The sequence below is a fragment of the Jaculus jaculus genome, chromosome 12 (assembly GCF_020740685.1).
Source record: "Jaculus jaculus isolate mJacJac1 chromosome 12, mJacJac1.mat.Y.cur, whole genome shotgun sequence".
Classification (NCBI taxonomy): domain Eukaryota; kingdom Metazoa; phylum Chordata; class Mammalia; order Rodentia; family Dipodidae; genus Jaculus; species Jaculus jaculus.
In genome coordinates this window covers 38686790-38711681 of record NC_059113.1, presented here as the reverse complement: position 1 = coordinate 38711681, position 24892 = coordinate 38686790, and the positions used below count along the sequence as shown (strand labels likewise).

At 42.2% G+C, this 24892-nt stretch overlaps 1 pseudogene; it reads right to left on the bottom strand.

The window, feature by feature from the left end:
- Positions 1–17034: 17034 nt before the first annotated feature.
- On the bottom strand, positions 17035–17133 carry LOC123453852 (annotated as a pseudogene).
- Positions 17134–24892: the final 7759 nt, after the last annotated feature.

The window sequence follows — 24892 nt, the reverse complement described above, 5'->3', positions numbered from 1 at the left end:
CATATTTAGGAAGATTGACATAATTCCTTGCATGTTATCAGACCACAGTGCTATATTGCTAGAAATCAACAACAAAAGACCCACCAAGAGTCCTAGCGGCATGTGGAAACTGATGAGCACACTTTTAAACGATAAATGGATAGTGGATGAAATAAAAAATGAAATTGCAAAATTTCTAGAATTGAATGATGATGAGAATGCATCATACCAAAACTTATGGGACACAATGAAGGGAGTCCTAAGGGAAAATTCATAGCACTCAATGCCTTCATAGAAAAGACAGAGATATCCCAAATCAATAACGTAACCATCAACCTAAAGGCACTGGAAAAGCAAGAAATATCCAACCCAAAGAGCTCCAGAAGGAAAGAAATAATTAAAATCAGGACAGAAATTAATGAATGGGAAACAATTAAGACAATTGACAAAACAACGAGCTGGTTCTTTGGAAAAATAAACAAGATTGACAAACCCCTGGCCAATCTGGTCAAGCAAAAAGAAAAGAGAAGCTTCAAATTAATAAAATTCAAAATGAAAAAGGAGAGATCACAACAAACATAAGTGAAATTGAGAGAATCTTCAGGACTTATTTCAAAAACCTCTACTCCACAAAACTAGATAATGTGGAGGAGATGGATAAATTCCTGGATGCATACCATTTATCAAAGCTAAACTCAGAGCAGATTAATCTCCTCAATGAACTCATCACACTCATGGAGATTGAAAAAGTAATAAACAACCTCCCCCAAAAGAAGAGTGCAGGACCAGATGGCTTCTCAGCTGAATTCTATCAATCTTCATGGAAGAACTCAAACCAATCTTCCTCAAACTGTGCCACACAATTGGAAAACAGGGAAAGCTACCCAACTCATTTTATGAAGCAAGTATCACCCTAATTCCAAAACCAGGCAGAGATGCCACAAGAAAAGAAAACTACCGGCCTATTTCCCTGATGAACTTAGATGCAAAGATCCTGAACAAAATCCTCACAAACCGAATTCAACAACACATCAAAAGCATTATCCACCTTGACCAAGTGGGATTCATCCCAGGAACACAGGGGTGGTTCAACATATGGAAATCTGTCAATGTAGTACACCACATAAACAATGTTAAACATAAAAACCACATGGTCATTTTGATATATGTAGGAAAGGCCTTTGACATGATACAACATCACTTCATGATCAAAACATTGGAGAGGATTGGCATGGTTGGTTCATATCATAACATAATAAAGGCAATATACAAAGCTCTGAAGGCCCAAATAATACTTGATGGAGAGAGACTGGAGGAATTCCCATTAAGATCAAGAACAAGACAGGGTTGTTCACTCTCACCTCTGCTTTTCTAAATAGTACTAGAAGTCCTAGCTGAAGCAATAAGACAGGAGAAGGAAATAAAAGGGATACAATTTGGAAAGGAAGAAGTTAAGTTAGCTCTATTCGCTGATAACATGATTGTATATGTAAGAGACCCAAGAGACTCCATCCCGAAACTCCTGAAGGTGATTAACTCCTATAGCAAAGTAGCAGGATACAAAATCAATGCATAAAAATCAGTAGCCTTTCTATATGCAAATGACAAAGATACAGAGAAAGAAATAAGGGACATAGTCTCATTTTCAATAGCAACAACAACAAAAAAACAAAATACCTTGGAATAACATTAACCAAGGAAGTGAAAGATCAATACAGTGAAAACATAAAAACACTCAAAAAAGAAATTGAGGAGGACTTGAGAAAATGGGAAGACCTCCCATGCTCCTGGATAGGCAGAATTAACATTGTAAAGATGACAAGCCTACCAAAGGCAATATACAGATTTAATGCAATTCCAATTAAAATCCCTACAATGTACTTCACAGAGATAGAAAAAATAATCTCAAATTTCACATGGGAAGGCAGAAGGCCTCGCATATCCAAACATATCCTCAGCAAAAGAAATACCTCTGGAGGCATCACCATAGATCTAAAGCTATATTACAAAGCCATAGTAATAAAAACAGCATGGTACTGGCATAAAAACGGGAGTATAGACCAATGGGATAGATTTGAGGACCTGGACTTCGGGTCAAGCAATTATAGCTACTTGATATTTGACAAAGGCCCGAACAATATAGGCTGGTAAAAAGACAGCATCTTCAACAAATGGTGCTGGACAAACTGGACAACCATATGCAGGAAACTAAAACTTGATCCATACATTTCGCCATTCAGTACACTCAAGTCCAAATGGATCAAATACCTCAATATAAGACTACTGAAAGAAAATTTAGGAAGTACCTTCCATGATATGGGAATGGAAAAAGACTTCCTGAACAATACCCCAGTAGCTCACAATGTTAAACAGTCACTCATCCAATGGGATCACATGAAGCTGAAGAGTTTCTTTACAGACAAGCATACAATAAGCAAAGCCAATAGATAACCCACAGAATGGGAGAAAATATTTGCTGGTTATCCAACTGACAGAGGCCTAATCTCTAGAATGTACAAAGAACACAAAAATCTAAACAGTAAGAAGTCAAACATCCCACTCACAAAATGGGGCAAAGAGGTGAACCAGCAGTTCACAGAGGAAGAAATACAAATGTCAAACACACACTTAAGAAAATGTTCATCATCCCTAATCATCAGAGAAATGCAAATTCAAACAACTATGAGATTCCACGTTACCCCAATAAGGATAGCAAACATCAAAAAATCAAATGAAAATAAATGCTGGCGAAGATGTGAAGAAGTAGGAACACTCATCCAAAGTAGGAACACTCATACACTGTTGGTGGGAATGTAGGATGGTACAACCATTTTGGAAAGCAATATGGAGACTCCTGAGAAAGTTGACTCTAGAGATACCAACAGACCCAGTAATTCCCCTACTGGGCATCTACCCTAAAACCTTCAAACCACAGGTTAGAGAGATTTGCTCAACCATGTTTGTAGCAGCTCAATTTGTAATAGCTAAGAGCTGCAATCAACCCAGACGTTCATCACTAGAAGAACGGATAACTAAGATGTGGTATATCTACACAATGGAATTCTATACAGCAGTATGAAAAAAATGACACAATGAAATCTGAGGAAAAATGGTTGAACCTGGAACAGATCATTCTCAGTGAACTTACCCAGTCACAGAAAAAAAATCGCCACATAGTCTCACTCATCTACAGCACCTAACCTGAATCTACCCAAGATGCCTTACATACTCAGCAAGCATCTCATGTACTAGACAATAGGATGGGTGGGGAGGGAGGGGAAGGCAATGAGTGGTGAGAAACATAAATCTAGACCCGAACGACAATGGTAGTGTAAAATTCTACTTCCAAAAAGGCAGAGCAAATGTTGGAACCTTAACCAGTCCTTTACAAGGAACACCTGAACCACAAGACACTGGAGAGGGTATGATGAAGACTAACCTTAATCTTCTACATCTTCCCTCCCTCCCTCTCCCTCTCTCTCTCTCTCTCTCTCTCTCTCTCTCTCTCTCTTCTCTCTAACTCTTGTGAATTAGTTATCTTTTTCCTCCTTTGCTTAGTGGGCACTGACCTGTAACTCCCAGTACCAGCATGTGGCTATCATCCACAATGAGCTTTTTTTTTTTAATTTTTAAATTTTTATTAACATTTTCCATGATTATAAAAAAATATCCCATGGTAATTCCCTAGGATCCTGCTTTTTTTTTTTTTCTTTTCTTTAATTTATTAGTTTTCTTTTCAGTAAATACAGGCAGTTTGGTACCATTATTTAGGCTCATCTGTGATCTACCCCCTCCCATTAGACCCTCCTTGTTAATGAAAATGGGTTGTGCATTGTGGAGTTAGCCCCCAGTTATTGGTATGATAAATGTCTCTGCAAATCATGACCCAACATGTGACTCTGACATTCTTTCCGCCCCCTCTTCCGCAAAATTTCCCTGAGCCATGTTGGGTTCATTTTTGGTCTGCTTCAGTGCTGAGGTGTTGGGGGCCTCTGAGGCTCTGGCTCTCTGATTTGGTAGGAGTTGATTTTTCTCTGTGTTGGTCTCCTTCCCCTTTGTGCTGGTATCCTTTTCACAGGAAAACATCACCCTTGCTTATTTCACCAGTTGTCCTTAGTTTCAGTTGGGTCCCTTTTGAGGTATGTTGGGGCAGCTCTCTTCTTAGGATCTGCATCTGTCTGGAAAAGAGAAGCAGATTCTCCAATGGAGAGTAAGTTAGTACCCGGAAAATTGAGATAACACTTATTTTTTTGATAGACAGTATGATAGGTTTAGGCCCTCTTATACCCCATGATTGATGGTAGCTTGATATTGTAGAGTGGGCTTGTGTTTGGGTATGGTTCTGACTTGTTTCCCAGCTCCAGCTATGGGTCTAGTACCACTGAGTGGATCAGTTAGCCAAATCAAGAGCAATTGATTCCTCACCATGGCTGTGTACCACTATTGCACTTGTGTGGGCATCACATCAGGTTATTTGTTGCTAATTAGGTTAAACAATATGTTGCTTGGACAGATCTTGGTCATTTTCCCCAGTTGCCTATGTAGTGCCTTCTGGCACTTGACACGCTGACTGTCTGGGGACTGACTCTCTCCTGGCTTCCAGCCATGTCATTCCATTTTACGCGTCAGCTGCGTATGGAGTCTTCAGGAATAGGGTCTTACCACTGGCCTTTGGAGGGTCATCAAGTACTCTGACAGAAGTCTGTCATTGTTTGGGGAAACCTTGTAGGTTTCTCTGATCAAAAGCTCATTGTGGATGGTAGGCCCAAGCTGGAAGTGGGGATTACAGGTCAGTGTCCACTAAGAAATTTAGGAAAAAGATAACTAATATATAAGAGTTAGAGAGGAGAGAGATAGAGGGGAGAGGGGGAGAGGGAGGGAGGGAAGATGTAGGAGTTTTAGGTCAGTCTTGATCCTACCGTCTCCAGTGTCTTGTGGTTCAGGTGTTTCCTGTAAGGGTCTAGTGAAGGTTCAGCCATTTGGTCTGTCTTTTAGGAAGTAGAATTTTATGGTACCATTGCCGTTTGGGTCTGGATTACTGTTTTCCACCCTTTGATTCCCTCCCCGCCCTCCCATCCATCTTATTGTCTAGTCCATGAGGTGCTTGCTGGGTATGTAAGGCATCTTGGGCAGATTCAGGTTAGGTGTTACAGATGAGTGAGACTATGTGTCGATTTTTTTTCTGTGATTGGGTAAGTTCACTGAGAATGATCTGTTCCAGGTTCAACCATTTTTCCTCAAATTTCTTTATGTCGTTTTTTCTTACTGCTGTATAGAATTCCATTGTGTAGATATACCACATCTTTGTTATCCATTCTTCTAATGATGGACATCTGGGTTGATTCCAGCTTTTAGCTATTAAGAATTGAGCTGCTACAAACATGGTTGAGCAAATCTCTCTGGCTTTTGGTTTGAAGGTTTTAGGGTAGATGCCTAGTAATGGTATAACTGGGTCTGTTGGTATTTCTATAGGTAGCTTTTTCAGGAGTCTCCATATTGCTTTCCAAAGTGGTTGTACCATCCTGCATTCCCACCAACAGTGAATGAGTGTCCCTGCTTCTCCATATCCTCGCCAGCATTTATTTTCATTTGACCTTTTGATGTTGGCTATCCTTATTGGGGTAAGGTGGAATCTCACAGGCAATTCACAGAGGAAGAGATACAAATGGCAAACACACACCTAAGAAAATGTTCATCATCCCTAATCATCAGAGAAATGCAAATTAAAACAACCATGAGATTCCACAATGAGCTTTTGATCAGTGAGAACTACAAGGTTTCCTAATAGACAAACAGATTTCTGTCAGAGTACTTGATGACCCACCAAAGGTTAGTGGTAAGACCATACTGCTGAAGACACCTTATGTGGTTGACACATAAAATGGAATGGCATGGCTGGAAGTTGGAAGAGAGTCAGTCCCCAGACAGTCAGTGCATCTAATGCCAGAGGGTGCTACATGTGCGACTGGGGGAAAATGACCAATATCTCTCCAAGCAACTCATGGTTTAACCTACTTAGCAGCAAACAACCTATTGTGATGCCCACACAAGTGCAACAGTGGCACACAGCCATGGTGGGGAACCAACTGCTCTTGATTTGGCTAACTGATCCCCTCAGTGGTAAGGGACCCATTGCTGGAGCTGGGAAACAAGCCAGAACCATATCCAAACATTAGCCCAGTCTCCATTATCAAGCTACCATCAATCGTGTGCTACAAGAGGGCCTACACCTATTAAATTCTCTATAAAAAATAAGTAAGGGTTATCTCATTTGTCCTGGTGCTAACTTACTCTCTGCTGGAGAATCTGCTTTTCTTTTTCAGATAGATGTAGATCCTAAGGATCATAACTCAAAATGGCCCGGCTGAAACTAAGAAAAATTGGCAAAACAAGCAAGGGTGCTGTTTTCGAGATAAACTGGATACCAGCACAAATGTGAAGGAGACCAACACAGAGAAAAATCAACTCCTACCTAATCAGAGAGCCAGAGCCCCCAAGGCCCCCAACACCTCATCACTGAAGCAGACCCAAAATGAACCCAACATGGCTCAGGGAAGTTTTGTGGAAGAGGGGACAGAAAGAATGTCAGAGCCACATGTTGGGTCATGATTTGCAGAGACATTTATCTTACCCATACCTGTGGGCTAACTCCACAATGCACGACCCATATACCTCAGCAAGGATGGGCCAATGGGGAGGGGGTGGGTCACAGATGAGCCTAATAATGGTATCAAACTGTCTGTATTTGCTGAATAGAAAACTAATTAATAAAAAGAATATTAAAAAAATAAAGATACACTCCTGTTTTGTTGATGCTAACTTTATTCAAATGCTCATTAGGTTTATCATTTAAATTTAAATGATTCCATTTCAGTCATTGCAAATTTTATCCTCCTGTTAGTAAAATATTTGGGATAGCTTACCTAAGTTTTATCTATTTTAAGTCATGGGTAAAACATAAAAATTATGCCAGGCGTGGTGGCGCACGCCTTTAATCCCAGCACTCGGGAGGCAGAGGTAGGAGGATGACCATGAGTTCGAGGCCACCCTGAGACTACATAGTGAATTCCAGGTCAGCCTGGGCTCGAGTGAGACCCTACCTTGAAAAACCAAAAATAAGAAGAAACAAAAAACATAAAAATTATTTCATGTTAATCAAAATTTCTAATGTACATCAAACTAATTTCCATCCAAGATTAAGCTAAGAATGTTGTCCAATGGTGTTTTCTCTTTCAAAATGGATTTTTCAAGGGTTATACTAAAGATCAGCTATTTTAGTTAAGCAATAACCAGGGACTTCTCTATTCTTATGTTTCATCTGACTTTTCAAGTTCATTTGCTTATAACTCTCAAGGCATATTCCCTGCTCCAAAATATAGCCTTATACTCACGTGATCTTCAACTAAGGAAAATGGTTTCAATCCCCAGTGTTCTGCTTACAACCTTCCCTGGGTAATTGGTACACACACAGGTATCCAGACTAATCAAAGATGTTTTTACACACTGGTGCCAAGACTTTAAGCTGTCTAACTGGTCTTTTCCTGACAGTTTCTTGAGCAAATTAATTGGTTTAGATTAATTGATAAAAAATATTTTTTTAAGACTGGTAATGTGTTCTGCCTGTACATACAGCTATTAGATATTTAAAGGATAAGTGATTACTGCTTTTCATGCTTCAGATATGGTCCCCACTGTCATAGGACAGCTGAACTTAGATGTCAGATGCAATGACATTAAGCGTTTGTGCCATTCCTTAAGTAGTTACACTTCATTAATCAGGTTTACTGTATATCTATAGCCTTCAAGGTTTGTGTAATTTCCTCTCTGGGTTTTTATAACCTATGTAGTAGCCAAAGCCAATTGGAATCAACAGAGTTCAAAAGGCCAATATTTTGGCTTTTGCTCCCAGATCATGAAGCCACAGAAGATAATGTTAACACATCTATGGTGTTTCACACTGGCCCTGTGATAAGTCACCTGTCTTTCTGATCAGGAGGGATATGGACAACCAGAAACAAACACAAAAATTAGTGTACAATGTACAACAGAAGGGTCAAAACAGAGGAAAATTGGTCCTCTGGGCTTCCAGAAATATGGAATGCCACTTGGTCAGTATGGCCCTGACACATTCTAAAAGATAACACCAAGGCTGAGGGAGCCCTAGAGAGTTCCTCCTAGGACTCTAGAGTCTCCTGGAGAGCCAATTTTGACTTTCCAAAGTATATCCTTGGTTAAATTTTGGCTATATGCTTGGTCTTAAACACTCGGAGAGAAAAAGTATAGCCAAACACAAAGAGGTACATCAAGCCAGAAATGAATCACAGAGAGATAAGTCTTCTCTCTCTCTCTCATCACAAAGGATGCTTTACTTTATATTGCTATTGTTCAGTTTTTCTATTCTTCCTGCCTGTACTCAGGATGAAAATTCATTCCTTGAATGGGCACAAGAATATGAACAGAATAGTACCTGCCTCACTGTTGGATTTGTGGGCTCCTGCCCACTTTTAATACCTCTGGGCTTTCATGGTATGTATCTTCTCTCCAAGGAGAGGACTAGAACCAATTGCAGATACATATTAATCAGGAAAGAGCTAGCTTTCCTACCTTAACCCAGGGTACTAGACGAAATGTTTCTCAATGAACTACCAACTCTATCAGGAATGAACAGGATTACAGGAAGCACTTCTAAAAAGAGGAGGCCACCAAGGCCTCACTAAGGAATGTTGGCCCCCTCTCTAGTAATTTCACTCTACAATAACGGAGAGCAATTATAGATATCAGGATGATTACTTCCAAATCTGGGATACATATCTATGAATGACTCTGAACAAAGGTCACTTAAGTCAAATGGACCCCTTATGTTGGAAACAAAGAACCCATACTTGCTGAAAATATCCCAGTAATGTTTGTTACCTAAGATGGGTCTCTTCAGACTTATACCAAAACATTACCCTCCAGTCATCAAAATAGTTTGCTTCTGAATGGGTCCTGAGGCTAAAACCATTCTGGTCAGCCCCTAATGGCACCCAATGGCTCTGTGGTACCAACATGTGGTCCTAGCTACCCTCAGGCAGGATTGAAAGGTACACTGTGGGATTTTCTTGGATGCAAGGGCAACAAGTAAAAACCTTAGAATATCCAGCCAATTCTGCTTTACAAAACCTACAGGAACAGACTCAGAGCATGTCGGACACTACTGTGCTATTCAGTGAACAGTTCTGGAAGGAGATCTCAGGTATTTCATGGTGGAAAAAGATGATACCCACTATAATCTTCATAGTTATTCTGTTGGTGTTTGGACCTTGTATACTCAATTGCTATTTTAACTTTATCTCTGCTCATTTACCAGCAGCTAACACTCAGAAGGCCATGTAACAATCTAACTCCATTTATATGAGACCCCTTGATCACACACCACATCTAACAGGACTACCAAACAACCCTTATGTTCCAGTATTAAACTTCCTCGTCTCTAGGATAAAATCTGTATTCAGAAATTGATTAGACATCCGACTAACTCTCAGGTTTCTCTCTTGGGCCTTTAGATAGTCCCTTCTCTGGGAGAGACTCTAAATGCCATACTTCTATTTTCCTGTTCAGCTGGAAGTAGTTTAAGACTAACATCATTTTTCTCTTCCCTCTTTTAGCAGTTAGTGTCTTCTCAAGAGAGGGGTAATGAAAAGTAGTCAGAAAGCTTTGTTAGGTAGTTTACACTGGCTGTACCCCAAAAGCAAAAATCAGAAATGTCCTAAAATCTGCCCTTAAAATCTCCACTCTACTCTAGATCAAAGGAGAATCTTACCTTTCCTTATCTTTTGTTTAAAGGCATTCATTACATAGGCCTGTTTGTCCATAAACAACCCAAGGCCCTTTTTGGAGGGAGTTATCCTTTCCTAGAATTTAATGTAATCCTGGAAGTATTGTTGGTTAAGCTCTGCCTCAAAACTTAGCATCATGACTGGCATCTTCTTGAGCCAGTCCCTAGCCAAGACCATCAACCCTCACTCTGACTCATCTGAGCCTGAAGGTAAGGCCTATCACAAACAGGTTATGAGTAGATGCTCACCAGGTGAACATGCCTCTCTTTTAGTTGGCTGTTCATCTCTCTTGAACTTTCAAGTCCTGGTTAGCCTCCCCTTATCTCAACCCTTCCAGACCTCTACTTCACATGGCCTCTCTACTCCCTCCTACCTCCACATGGCAAGAGCTCTCTACACTTTCTTCTCTTTCCTGGCTAAATCCCTTTTTATACTTTAGGCCCATGCTCACCTCCCACACGGTTTCTCAGGCCACAAGTGTGTATCCATTTTCCCTTTCTCAGTTCTCAGTTCTCAAACCCTTCTTCTCCCTCATATATCCCTGAATAAGAGTGTAATATTTTTTTAAATTATTTATTTATTTATTTGAGAGCGACAGACACAGAGAGAAAGACAGATAGAGGCGAGAGATAATGGGCGCGCCAGGGCTTCCAGCCTCTGCAAACGAACTCCAGACGCGTGCACCCCCTTGTGCATCTGGCTAACGTGGGACCTGGGGAACCAAGCCTCAAACCGGGGTCCTTAGGCTTCACAGGCAAGCGCTTAACCGCTAAACCATCTCTCCAGCCCAAGAGTGTAATATTTTAATAATTATCCTTCTCAGTCTAGTTTATCTCAATTTCAGGGAGAAATGCAGACATGAACTCAGGGTATGGAGTTCAAGGACCTTCCTAACGCCCCCCCCCCAAACAAACCCCACTACACCTCCTACCGCATAAACTCTCTGCTCACCCCAGAAGCCCTTCTGGGCAGCCCTGAGGAGATTCTCATTCATACCAATCTCCTCTGCCAATTCCAGCCCCAGACATGCCATGATTTGTCTGCGCTCGGGAACAGTTTGCACAAGGCTGTGATTTTGTAGGAGTTGAGACTGTACAGCAGACATTGTCTCCTGGACCAGAGCCACAGCACTCCTAATCACACCCATCCTCAGGCTCCAGGAGCACGAAGAAACCCTAGTTACCACCATTCAGTGGGCTTCTGGGTGTTATTTCAGATGCAGCGTAATTAGCAATATGCCCAAGAAGCAACAAAGCCTTGAATGGTATTTAGTGACAATTATTCAGCCAAACCATTGCTTACTATTATAGGGGCTTATTAGCGACAAATTGTTTCGATAGGAAGTGGCATCAGCAATAAAAATAATGGCTGCAGCTTGCTGCGCGATTCCAGTGTCAGCAGAAAGGGGCTGGAATATGTGCATGTCTCTTTTATTCCCCCCCCCCAGGAAAAATGGGGAGACCCGCTTAGAGGTGTTGGCAGAGACAGGAACTGATTCAGGTGTCTGAGAGGAAAGAGCAGGCTGGCAATCACTCTCCTTCTTGGTGCCTGCTTGTGTGGAGGAGGAGAGTGCAGAACAGGCACTTCTGTAAACCTGTGTGGGGCTCCTCTCCCAAGAGCACTAGGACATCAAGGGACATGCTGCCATCCCCCAACCCATCCCTCTTTATTTCTGTACACCTCCTTCTAGGGTGTGCCAGTTGCAGAGCAAAAGTCTTAATTTTACAAACCCAAATATCCCATGCTCAGAACTATCTTTTTACTCACATAGGGTCACACAGCTGTACGGGGCTGAAAATCTGGGTAGACCAGGCATGCCCTTTCTTGATTGCACCTATGGTTTCCTTTACTATAGCAGAGCACACGTAGTCAAGTGTACATGTCATGTTTTCAGACTGTAAATGTATGTAGGACCAGTAGCTTGGTTGTCCACGTGATAGGTGAACTTGTTTTAGCTTCAACGATGTCTGTGCTCTGCAGTCTGCATTTCATCCCCCCATGGTGAAGCAGGTGGGTGAGCTTGAGTTCACATGCTCAGCTTGAGGCTGCCCTTATTCCAAGCTATAGGCATTGGGTGCTCAGGGACTCGGGCCCCTCCCTCATCTCTCTAGCTGACAAGGCTCACTTTGGAAATAATGAAAAGATTACAACATAAAAAGTTAATATTTCCATAAATTAAAAAAAATTAATGAGCAGGTGAAATGTGATGAGGATAAATATAATCCTTACATATCAGTTTTTTTAAAAAAAATCAGTGTACATATATGAAAAGAAGCTAGGTGCCTGGATATTTGTGACTTTTGGTAATAAATGATAAGTGATTCCACTGTCGTCCTATAACTATGGAGGCTATAACAAAATGCCCCAGGCCAGGTTGCTCAAACAACAGAAATATATCTCTCACAGCGCTGTAGATCAGGGTGCCTGCACGGTCAGCTAGAGTGAGGGCTCTGCTCCTGGCCTGTAGACAGTTGCCTTCTCTGTGTGCTCACATGCTTTTCCTTCCAATCCTTCTCTTTTTGTCTACTTGTAAGAGCACTGATCCCATCATAGGAGTGGTTCCCACCCAACCTCATGTAAAGTTAATTACTTCCTAAAGGCTCCATTTCCCAACACCATCACATTGTGAGAGACCAAATATAACCATTTTAAGTAAAAAGGCCCAGGCCTAACTTAGATAAAGAACTAGCCAGCTAATGTGCTGACCTTTGCTTCTGTAAACTTTGCTTGCTTGCTCAATTGCTGCCTTTCCCCCTAAAGTTTCTGAGGAATCTCTACTTCAAGGACATTGCAGAAACACTCCACTGAAGAGGGCCTCCAACCACCTGCTTAGATAAGAAACTGAGGAATCTCCACTTCAAGGACAATGGAGATTACTTCATCTACCTGAAGTGCCTCTAGCTCCTGCCCCCAACTTTGCCCGCTGAAACTCCAAACCAATCAGAACTGTTTAAATCAACCAATCATGTATCTATCCCCTACTTTTTTGTTCGAATCCCTATATGAACCTCTTCCCCCAAAAGAAAGGTGCTGTCTTCCCCACTACCACTGTGCCAGACTGTGTGGACGGAGCCCAAGCCTACGCTTGCAATAAAGAAACCTGTTGCTTTTACATTCGAATATCTCGGCGGTTCTCTGGGTGACTCCTGGGTGACCGATGGACTTGGCTCCTGGTCAGAGGTCTTGGCACAACAATTGCAGGTTAAGGCTTCAACATCTGAGCTCCAGGAGGTATGGTATTTGGTCTACTGCAGTCCATGTAGCAAGGTACAACAGCATTTTAAAAGGTCAAATGTAAACCTTTATTAAATTACAAAAGTACAGTGCAGGAGAGAAAGAAGGTGATTAGCCATGGAGATGTCTGAGGCAGGTAAAATCCACAGCCTAACTCAAAGGCAACTGGATGATGTGGCTGGGTCTGACACCAAGTTTCAATGAAGCAACAGATCTGAACTATCAAGGAAACCATTGCCATAATGAGTCAATTTAGATTCTACTTATCTCAGTCTTAACATTTGTAACTTTTGTAAGTAGAAAAGTTGAAATGTTTTCACAAATTAATGATTAATATAATACATGGAAAACAGTGTTTTACTTGCAGCTGAGTAACCAGTGAGCAGCACAAGCTCCCATAATCACGAGAACTGAGTCCAGTGGACCGAGGACACACCCATCACACACACACACACACACACACACACACACACACACACACACCAGTATTAGTTGTGGTGGACGCTCATTTTCTTCCAGTGGAGGGGAGGATGGTATTAAATTCCAGGGGCTGGACACATGACTCAGAAGTTAAGGGTGCTTGCTTGCAAAGCCTACTTGCCAGGATTTAATTCCCTAGCCGCATATATAAACCTGGATGGGTATTTGTTTACAGCAGTAAGAGACCCTGGTGGGCCCCTTCTCTCACCACATGCAAATATGAATAAATTCTCAAAATATAACAGTAAATTCCACCCAATCAAACTCATTAAAAAGGGTGAAAAATTAAAATTGCACTCCCCCTAGTAACAAAAGGAACAAAATCAAGTTTAAGACAAAAGCTGTTTGTTTTTGTCAGGTACAGACAGAAACAGATCTCTAGTTTGCACAGCTGGCTAGATTATGGTCATACTGGAGGTAACGCCACTCACATCACTCCTCCTGGAAAAGCTACCTGAGTTTGGAGGAAGTGAGAACAAGTCCTACAAATTCCTATTAATGCCACTAAGTTGGGAAGAATTAGAGAGACAGATATGTATCCTCCAGCTCAATAGGAGCCTCAAACAAAGGAGTAAAGCTCCTTCCCCAATGGTCCTGCCAAAGACAAGAAAACACAGACAGGAAAAGGAGAATAATTAGAATCAGTGGGTGGGAGGTAATCATCCCCAGGAAGAAACAAGGATTCAGAACAGCAGAGGAAATACATAGACTAAGTCCTCTGACAAGCTGGGAGATGCGAGGGAAGAGTGGACACAAGCTGAACCCTAAAAGAGTGACCAGCTATGAGACCCTCTCCCCCATGAATTGCATACAGAAACACCCCCAAATCCAGAAGACAGGTATGCCACAAGAAAAAGGGAAAATGTAACATAATAAGATAGAATTGAGATCAATTAGATCTTTTGTACAAATAAAAGCTAATGCTATAAATTTAATTTAAAAAAAAAATGCTTAGCATCCAGGATCTCCATAAAACTCAACTAAATGAAGGTGAATTATGGACACAGACCTAAGGGAGGTGAAAAAGTGATGGGAAAGAGCAGGTATGAAGGAGACCCTATGGGCAGAGGCTGTGTTCTCTGCATAGCCTGGTGTGGGCAGAGGGAAGGGAACAAAGGGAAGCCAGGAGAGAAGGGATTCTGGAGAGGAAGGTCAGAATGAAGACAGACATTATTCTTTCTCTCTCCTTTCTCCCTCCCTCTCTCTCTCTCTCTCTCTCTCTCTCTCTCTCTCTCGTGTGTGTGTGTGTGTGTGTGTGTGTGTGTGTGTGTGTGTGTGTATACATTTGTGTATGTGGAGGCCAGAGGTTGACTTTGGGTGTCTTCCTCCATCCATGATCCCTTTAGTTACTGAGGCAGGGTCTCTTGAATCTAGGGCTCACTAGAATTTGGAGAATCTAGCTAGCCAGCTTGCCCTGAAAGATCACTTTTCTTCATCTTCCAAGTGCTGTTGTTTTACTGCTACTATGATATGGAAAGACCTGGGGGCTGTTAGTGAGCCATGCTTAATTTTTATGACTTTAAGTTCATTCTCCACACTCACACAAGTGCATGCATTCAGGTGTCACCAAGTGCACCTGTTCACACTAAGTTTGGTAAGGTTGACTGAATCTCCTCGCAATGTATACATAGGTCAACACATCACACCAGGCCTCATATACACAGACAATATTATAACTCCTTTTTTAGAGATAAAGTCTCACTATGTAGCAGATGCTAGTCTGGAGCTCACTGTGAAGCCTAGATAAATCTCAAACTTGCAATCCTCCTACCTCTACATCCCCAGTGCTGAGGTTGTAGGCACATCACTACATCTTGGCTACAGCTTAATTTTAACACCATCACTTTGGATAATAAAGGAGAAACCATGTGTGGTTTGTGTGAATTAGCTGTCCCCCATAAACTCATGTGTTTGAATGCTTCATTCTCAGCTGATGGACATGTGGGAGGGATAGCCTTGTGTGCTCCTGGGTGGTCTAGTCAGCTCCCCCTATCTCTTGCTGTTGTTTCCACCAGTTATAGCAGAAGTGATGTCCAGCCTCTGCTTATGCCACCTTTTCCCTGCCATCATGGAGCACCCTCTTGAGACTGTAAGTCAAAATAAACTTTCCTCCTAGAAGCTGCTTTTGGTCATGTTGTTTCATCCCAGCAATGAGAAGGTAACTGCAACATCGTGGAATACACTGTAATATGAGTGGACCAGGATGTCGGCAATAGAGGTGATGAATAGTAGACGTATTTCAAATATGTAGTGAAGTTTGGGCTGGCAGTGTCCTAACAAGTAGAAGAAGTAGAAATGTTGATGAATACAACTTGCATAGCATTGAACATAGGAGCCTGAGGTATACAAAGGGAACTGTGTGTGGCACTATGTGGAAGTCCCATTCTAAGTGCTACTGTTTTCCCCATGATGCAGGAAACAAACTCAACAGCCAATAGTAAGATTTAGAATGCTAGAGAAGAGGAGAGATGAAGAAGAAATGGGGAGAAAAAGTATCCTGAAATGACGGTACTATATCAGCAGTAATGTCTTAGGTCAGTGACAACGTAAAATGAAACTCATCAACATGGCTGAGTGCCTCATCCCAAGCACATTTAGCCCCATATATTCCTGCATGCAGTGTGTGGGGAGTCATTTGACTGGAGCTTTGGGTTAGCCAAGGGAGCATGATAAAATATGAGAAGCATATGGGGGCCAGAGTGATTGTCATGTCTAAACGCAATCTTAAGCAGGAGCTAGATGGGGAAACCAAGGTAGGGGGTAAGGAAAATAAATGATTGACAGTCCCAGTGAAGAAAGGATTTTTGCATTGTGCTCACTCTGGAAATCACGGAGACAATGATTGGAGAATGGGAGGATGGAAAATACTTTATATCTATCACATGGATAAAACTGAGAAACTCTCTGTGATATTGTAATTTAAAAGGACATGTGAATATTATTACAAATTAGGGTATCTAATTAGAGTATCGTTCTGTTCATCCTTTCTTTCTTGTAAAAGCTCCCAATTATTTTGTAATTTCCTAAATGATAAGAACTGTGGGGATGAAAGGAATATCTTTTGTCATTCATAAAGAGCCCTCTCTAACCACCCTTGTTTTTATGACCCCATAGAAAGCTCCTAAGGACGGGAGCTGGTTGCTAGAAGAACGAACAATGTGATTTGGGGGATAGACATTTTATTTATTTATTTATTTATCGGAGAGCGACAGACACAGAGAGAAAGACAGATAGAGGGAGAGAGAGAGAATGGGCGCGCCAGGGCTTCCAGCCTCTGCAAATGAACTCCAGACGCGTGCGCCCCCTTGTGCATCTGGCTAACGTGGGACCTGGGGAACCAAGCCTCAAACTACGGTCCTTAGGCTTCACAGGCAAGCGCTTAACCGCTAAGCCATCTCTCCAGCCTGGGATAGACATTTTTAAGCCTCCCCTCTGACTGCTGAAGAGGGGGAATGAGCTGGAGATTCAGTTGATAATTATTGACCAATAATTCAATCAGTTATGATTCTATAATGAGTCCTTTAGGAAGGTAGAGAAGGATGAGTGTCATCCTTGTGCAGGGGCCATGCTAATCTTCTCTGTATTATTCCAATTTTAGTATATGTGCTGCTGAAGTGAGCACAAGAAGGATGGATTTTGAGATTTTTCTGAGTGGTGAACATCTGGGGGTGCCAAGAGGGTAATGTTCAGAGAATACATAGGAATTTCATGTTCCTTCCTCCACACCATCCATTTTTCCACATCTTCTCCTCACATCTAATCCTGGGCACATCTTCCATTTAGCTGCTACTAAGTTCCATCCTTAATAACATCTCAGTAAGCCTAGTTATTAAAGTTCTTCCTTGAATCCTATAAGCCATTCTAGTTTTTTGTTTTGTTTTTTTTTAACCTAAGGAGGGCCTGGTAGAATCACCTATGTATACTCGGAAGCACAGCCTTGACTTTGACATCTGAGGTGGGTATTAAACTCTAGTTACTTAATCTGAGATGTTGATGTGAACTGTAGTGACTGTCTGAGCTAAGCTGAACTCTGAGACACCTAGTTGGTATCAGAATATTGCTGAAGTATGGCGAAAGTAACCCCATACAATTTGGTGACAAGAAGAAAAGTCTTGTATTGATATAAGGACAGAAGGAAAAGAAGTTTGTTTTTTTCTTAGTATATCCTTGGCTGTTGCTAAGTGTGATTGCAGATGTGGGTAAATAGGAATCTTTAAGCTTGGCTGGTGGGGATATAGCAACTCTTTAGATCAAGTGGGAAGAACATAGTAACTTTAAGAAGGATTATACCCCAGGATCTAGATTCCTCATAACAGCCCAGAGAAAGACGAGGAAGAGTTTATTCTAAAACTACTTGTGGAGCACATGACTAGAAGCAATCCAGATGACTCTTTTTCTCTCCTCCTTCTCTCTTTACACACACACACACACACACGAGCATGTAGAATATGCTTTTTAACAAGATATCCAGGAGGCTGGGAAGATGACTGTGTGAAGGTCACTTACTTACAAAACCTGCTGGTCCATGTTCAATTCCCAAGTCACCTATGTAAGCCATATGTATCCAAAAAGTAGCACATGCCTGACATTTGTTTGCAGAAGCAAAGGGACTGGTGTGAGGCACACACACACACGTATGTACAAATGAATAAAATATTTTAAAGAGATATCCATGAAAGGAAACTTATTTTTTTATGTTTAAATACCTTACAAAATACTATTTTCATACATATCCTCAACCCCATGCCAGCTTAAACCCTTACTTTTAGTTTGACACTTTTTTGGGAATGAAATGAGTAGACAGAAGAAGACAACTTTCTCATTCATTTTGGTTCCACTTTGAATTTTTTCTACATTGCGCATATAATACCTTTGTTACCATTCTAAGGTTAATAGAATTATCTTGGCAGTAGGATGAAAGCTACTTAAATTTTCTTCAGATCGTCAAGGCTAAAAATAAAATAAGACCCATAATGTTACAAATATAACTTAAAGTATTTACTGAGCACCTACTATGTGCTGGGCAGAATGCGAAACCTAGTTATGCAGTGGTACACTGACAGCTTGTGCTCTAGAGGAGTGCATTCAGCTAGAGATGCATGGATTCACACAGAGTCACAGAATGTTTTAGAGTAATAATGGAAATAAGCACATTGCAACATGGGCGCATGTCATTAGAAATCATCAAAGAGAGCTTCTAGGTTTTATCAATGTGACAGATGTAAAGTCGGTGTCGCTGGACTAATTTTCCACCCTCCCCTCCTACAGCCATTGTCTCCTCCACCTCAAGATTGAACCCAACTCAAAAATCCTTTCTTCACTGGGACCGTCCGTCATTTGTTTTCCTTATCCTTCCCCGCTTGGGTTCCCACGTCATCTTTCCACTGCTCAAGATTGTATTGTCCCAACAGTCCTCCCTCTCCTCCCCCGCCCCCAAGCTCCGCACCCTCCTATTGCCTCATCACCCTCTCCGAGCTCAGTTCCTGGTTTTCCTCCCTCTCTTCCCCTCGCCCCAAGCTCCACACTCTTCTACTGCCTCATCACCCTCTCCGAGCTCAGTTCCTGGTTTTCCTCCCTCTCTTCCCCTGGCCCCAAGCTCCACACTCTTCTACTGCCTCATCACCCTCTCCGAGCTCAGTTCCTGGTTTGGGTTTGCATTTGTAAAGTTGCATGTTGGTTAAAGTATGGGTAATAATGGGAAAATAGAAATGGATGCCACTTGAAATGCATTTGGTTTTAAGGCATTCCCCATATAAACTCCCAATTCACTTCACAATGGAAGGTATCCTAACTACAGGAGATCAGAAGTGGTTTTCCTGGAGAAGGAAGGACAGACACATCAAGTGACTGAACTCGAGACTTTGTTTTCTTATGTATCAGGAAAAGGAAAAGTGACTAAACACCTCACAGGTTGCACATAGATTAAATAAAATGGCATCTATAAAAGCCTGACTCAAAGCCATTCAATTTATTCTCCTTCCTCTGACTCACACCAGAAGCCTGGAAATTGCACCAGGTAAGTGTTTCCATTTTTCTTTTTTTCCAGACTAGAAAACAACAACTGAAAATGCTGAGGATAAATGGCTTGTCAAATATGACTGACTCACTCATGACAGGCAGAGCTGAGAGGAAACAGGTCTAACACCTTGGTGGAAGCTCCTTTTAGTACATGGTACCCAAGGGGGAGTGATGCGTTCCATGTCAGTTTCCTCTGTGTTGTGATGCAGCAGTAACAGGTGGTAAGGAGGACAGGTGGATGGAGGTCTGCTCTGAAACATAGGCAAGGCTCAGCTTCTTGAAAAAAAAAAAAAAAAAAAAAAAAACAAAACTGGAGGCAAAAAAGCTTCAGCCTCTCCTGCTCTCTCCAGCAGGGATCAATCCACCGCAGGCAGCAGAGGAGCTAATCTCTTCTGCAAGAGCTCTTTATGAATAAGTATCGCCAGCTTGCAACCTGCCCTTGACACATGTCTAAATATTTTGTGTGCTTTTATGAGGTAAAGCTTTAGGAGAGGGTTCGTTTGAGAAATAGGGGAAGTCCCAAATTAGTGATACAATCGCTGAGATACATCGTGGAGGCTGATAGAACATCTCAAGTAAGAGAAGTGGGAGCTCCCGGAGCACTCTCAAATTCTCAAGGCGTTCTGCGAGTGGGAGCCAATGAAATAATCAGCACAGCTTCTCTAAGGGCTGCTGCAGACTGACACACTGTACCTAGAAGCCAGCTGGGTATCTGTGCAAGCTAGGTTGACAAAAAAGGCCCCTCAGACACTGCTTGTTGATCAGCATCACAGATGACCAGAAACAAAGCTAGTTACATGTTGTCCACCTGGCCATTGCTCTGCATTAACGCTTGGCTTGCATTTTAGCCATGCCCGATGTTAAACAAAACTGCTCTCTTTATTAAAAGCAGAAAAGAGACTGTGAGAATCCTTCTGCTTCACTCTGAAGTTCTTTAAGCTTGAAGAGACTGTAGCTCCTGGGCTGGGCTGTCTCAAGCCTTCATCTCCTGTAGTCCCCCAGTAACTAATCCACCACCACAGGGCTTCCTAAGATGTTGAGGCAAAACTACTTCACAGTCTACTCATTTTTTTCCATAAAAGGCATCTCTTTGTCCAATAATAGCCACAGCCAAAATTCAAGCTTTTCTTCTTATACTGAACAATAAACAGCAATTTAATGCTACAGGTATGTTTGCAAGGCTAAGGGAAGTCAAGTATTTTTGTCTTCTATATCACATGTTCCCAGTGTCATTTGGTCTAGAAAGTCTCTGATTCTTAGAACCCAGAGGATTCTTGAATCGGGCATTGGTGTTCCTTTTTGTTGCAGACACAAGTTGATGCAAATCAGAGGCCAATTTCTTAATGCACTTCAGGATATGCTTAATCAGACCAGGAAATGCCACTAATGGTAGTGCTACAACTTATGGAGCATTTTCTATGGGCAGGAACTTTAAAAATGCTACACATTAGCACATTATTCTTTCTTTTTTTTTAAATATATTTTTATTTATTTATTTGAGAGTGACAGACAGAGAGAGAGAGAGAGAGAGAGAGAGAGAGAGACAGAGAGAGAGAGAGATATGGAAAGAATGGGCGCGCCAGGGCCTCCAGCCACTGCAAACGAACTCCAGATGCGTGTGCCCCCTTGTGCATCTGGCTAACGTGGGTCCTGGGGAATTGAGCCTCGAACCAGGGTCCTTAGGCTTCTCAGGCAAGCACTTAACCACTAAGCCATCTCTCCAGCCCACATTATTCTTTCTTTGAGTGGATGGTCTCACTGGAGCCCAGGCTTACCTCCTTCCTCAGCCTCCCTAGCACTGGGACTGCAGGCGAGCACCAGCACTCCTAGTTCTCACTACACCCTTTTAAGCAATTGTGTGCCATTAGCATTCTCTTTTAATGTATTTTTATTTATTTATGTGTGAGACAAGGAGGAGAGTGACAGAGACTCTTGTTGCTACAAATGAACTCTGGGCCCATGCATCACTTTTTGCATCTGGCTTTATGCAGATGCTGGAGAAATCCACCCTGGCTGGCAGGCTCAGCCCTCTCCCCAGCTCCCATCAGTATTCTCATTTTGAAGATAAGGAAATTAAGGCTTAGACACATCTCCTCCCATACTACCAACATAGGGTTATATGAGTTATCTGTTGTTCCCAAACAATTAACATATTTCCCCCCAACTTAAAGGCTTCACATAAGCAAAGGCATTTACCAACACATAATTTCCAGGGCAACAGTTCAGTGATTATTTCACTGGACGCTTCTGAGTCAGCACTTACTTAAAGTTACAAAGTGCCATCGGGGTGGGGGGAGGTCTGAAAGCTTGAGCAGGGCTGGGGGTTCATATGGCTGATGAGCTGGTACTGGCTATTAGAAGGACACCGCAGTTCCTCACTACATGGGTCTCACTAGGGAATGCCATAATGTTTTGCAATGTTGCAGCTGGTTTTTTCCAGAGTAAACAGTCTAAAGGATAGTGTGAGGGGAAACTCACATTTCTTTATAACCTATTCTCAGAGATCACATTTTCCTACTTCCACTATACTCCATTGAGCACACAGGACTCTCATAGTTCAATGGAAGATGCTCCTACAATCATTGAAGTTCATTTTGGAGTCTGACAGAATTTAGGTTTATTCTCTATCAACCTGGACTCTTTCCCACTCTAAAATATTGCTTCCCTCATAAAAAAAATTATATCTAAGGTGTCCGTGATACCTAGATAGCAAGAAAAGCATCACTTTACTGAGTGCTTCCCATGTCCCAGGGATAATACTTATTGCTGTCATTTTCCCATCAAATGTAATGGTGAGGCTCTGAATAGTTAAGTGATTTGCACAGAGTCTCAGAAGTGAAATCAAAATGATCTCTCCAAACGTGCTGTCTGTGAGCAATGAGTAAATAAGAGCGTGTGGGGGGCACAACATGAAGGAAGAATGAGCACCAGGGAGTATTGGCCTGTGGTGGAGCCACGCTAGGCAGGAGGCACTGGAGCTGGCATCGTGAGTTAGGCTGCAGCTCTGGAAGTTTATCTTGTTCAGTGGGAATGCAACTAACCTCTGCATCTAGGTAAAACCCAAGGACCTGATAAAGTGAAAGAAAGGTCAGGCCACGAGCAACACATTTTCATTGGCCGAATAGCACATCGAAATTTTGAATCTAGTTCCACTCAGCCCTGTGGGTTTTTCTTTTTTCAGAGATAGCATTTTGCTTCCTGAAGACAAGGAGACCAAAGAAAGAAAGTGACAGAGTAAACTTGAATTCTGACCATCTTTCTGGACTAGGTACATCTGTTTAATTAAGTAGTAAGTTCTTTAAAGCCAAATGGATTTTTAAATGACGCCCTTTTCTATTTTCCCATTGTCCCCAATAATTTAACTAATACCCAACTTGACAAATGCAAATCCAAACCATGAACTAAGTACAGAGAGGCAGTGGGCATCTGCTCAGCAATATGCCAAGTAATAGAAGGTATGTGAAAGCACAATGTATGGGCATTGTCTGCACTCTATGGATGCTTAGACTGCTCTGTGGAGAGAAGATTCACTCAGGGAGTCCTCTGCTGACCAGTCTACACAGCCAATCTCTGAGAAGCCAATTGTTCACAGATAGTAAGCTTAGGATGTGATCCTTTAAACCAAAGAGAGTTGGGGAATAATGAATGGTTGAACAGATTTGAATAGTTGGGTGATGCTCAAGTTTGGACTGGTTCCTTTGTGCATTTATTTAGGTACCTGCAAAAGCAAATCCTAAGGCAAAAAAAAAAAATGTTGATATGAGGGCTGGCAAGATGGCTTAGGAGATAAAGCCCTTGTCTGCAAAGCCAAAAGACCCAGGTTTGATTCCCCAGGACCCATATAAACCAAATGCACAAAGTGGAGCATGCATCTGGAGTTCATTGGCAGTGACTGCAGGGCCTGGCATGCCCATTCTCTCCCCCCACACCTATCTCTTTCTTTCTCTCTCTTCCTCCTTCCCCCTCTCTCTCTCATAAATAAAAATGATTTTTTAAAAAATGTTGACGTGAGAAGTTTATTTTGGGCAAAAGCTCAGGACACAATACAATAGTAGGAGGTAGAATATAGTGAGACAGGCAAAAGGATCCAACACAGGGTGTAGCACATCAACCCCCACTGCAGGAAATTCAGCTCCTTGGGGATCTTGGAGAAGTTCTCAGAATGTTTCCTGGATTTCTTAGCTTTTCTTTCTGAAGAGTAGAAGTGTAGCCTTAGTCCACTGGCTGACAGACCGCATTGCTCGAGGGTTAACCCCCAGGGCAACAGTGCCTCAGTGCTTTCTGGTAGTGCCAAAGAGTGAACTGAGACTTAAAAATTACATAGCATGCCATGAAGAATGGAACACTATGAGCTGGGAAAATTGCCCACCACAGCTATGGCAAGACTCAGATGCAGGTAATGATGTGGTAAATGCACACAAATCATATTCACTAATATGGAAAGTAGGAATGACCTCTTCTCTTAATTTATCATTGGCCAGAAATGTCTCACAGGGCCCCTTACTGAAAGGGGAAATGGAAAATTATGTAGTTTTTCTGAGATAACTTAAAAGTGAGATAGAAGTTGTAAGCTTATTAGTTACTTTTGTTATCACTGGGACCAAACACACAACAGGAGCAACAGAAGAGGAGTGGATTGTGACTCCACGTTCCAGGGGACCCAGTCCATATGATAGGAGAGGTATAGTGGGTGACTCAGCTCATGGTGGCAGGAGCTTGTGGCTTCAGAAACAAAAGGACCAGAAGAAAAGCCTGGCTATAACTCTGTAGCCCAGACGTGCTAGCTAGACCTCATGTCTCAGAGATTCTGCCACCTGCCAAGACAGTACTACCAGCTGGAAACCAAGTGTTCAAATGCACGCATGGGGGCACATTTCACATTCAAACAATAACAGTGAGAGTGAAGGTGAACAGTCAGGTAATAGTCTAAGAATGGTTAGGTATGAAGACTGAGGGGCTATTGAACTAGTCAGCACTGCATCCTTTCCAACATGGCCAACATCTCTTCTTCCCCTGAGTAGAGCTGTCTCCCTCTCCTGCCCAAATCCATAAATCACCCTTGTGGGGATGCAATTTTATCTCAGAATCACTAACCAAACCCTCCTGCCATGACCAGGTCAGCTATGCACTTTAGAGTGTGCAGAAGAGAAGGGAACTGTAAACCCATCGTGGAAACAGCAAGCATGGACTTCTCTTCCCAGTGAGCTTCACGCAGTTCTGGAGAGCACCACCATCACTTAAGGATTGGCCGTCCTGTTGCCCAATGGGAGGCAGGGCTGGGAAACCTTCAAGCTCTTGCCACTCACCTTGGAGTTTTGCCACTTGGCATGTGGCCATACTCCTGGGCTGAAGTGCTCCTTGGG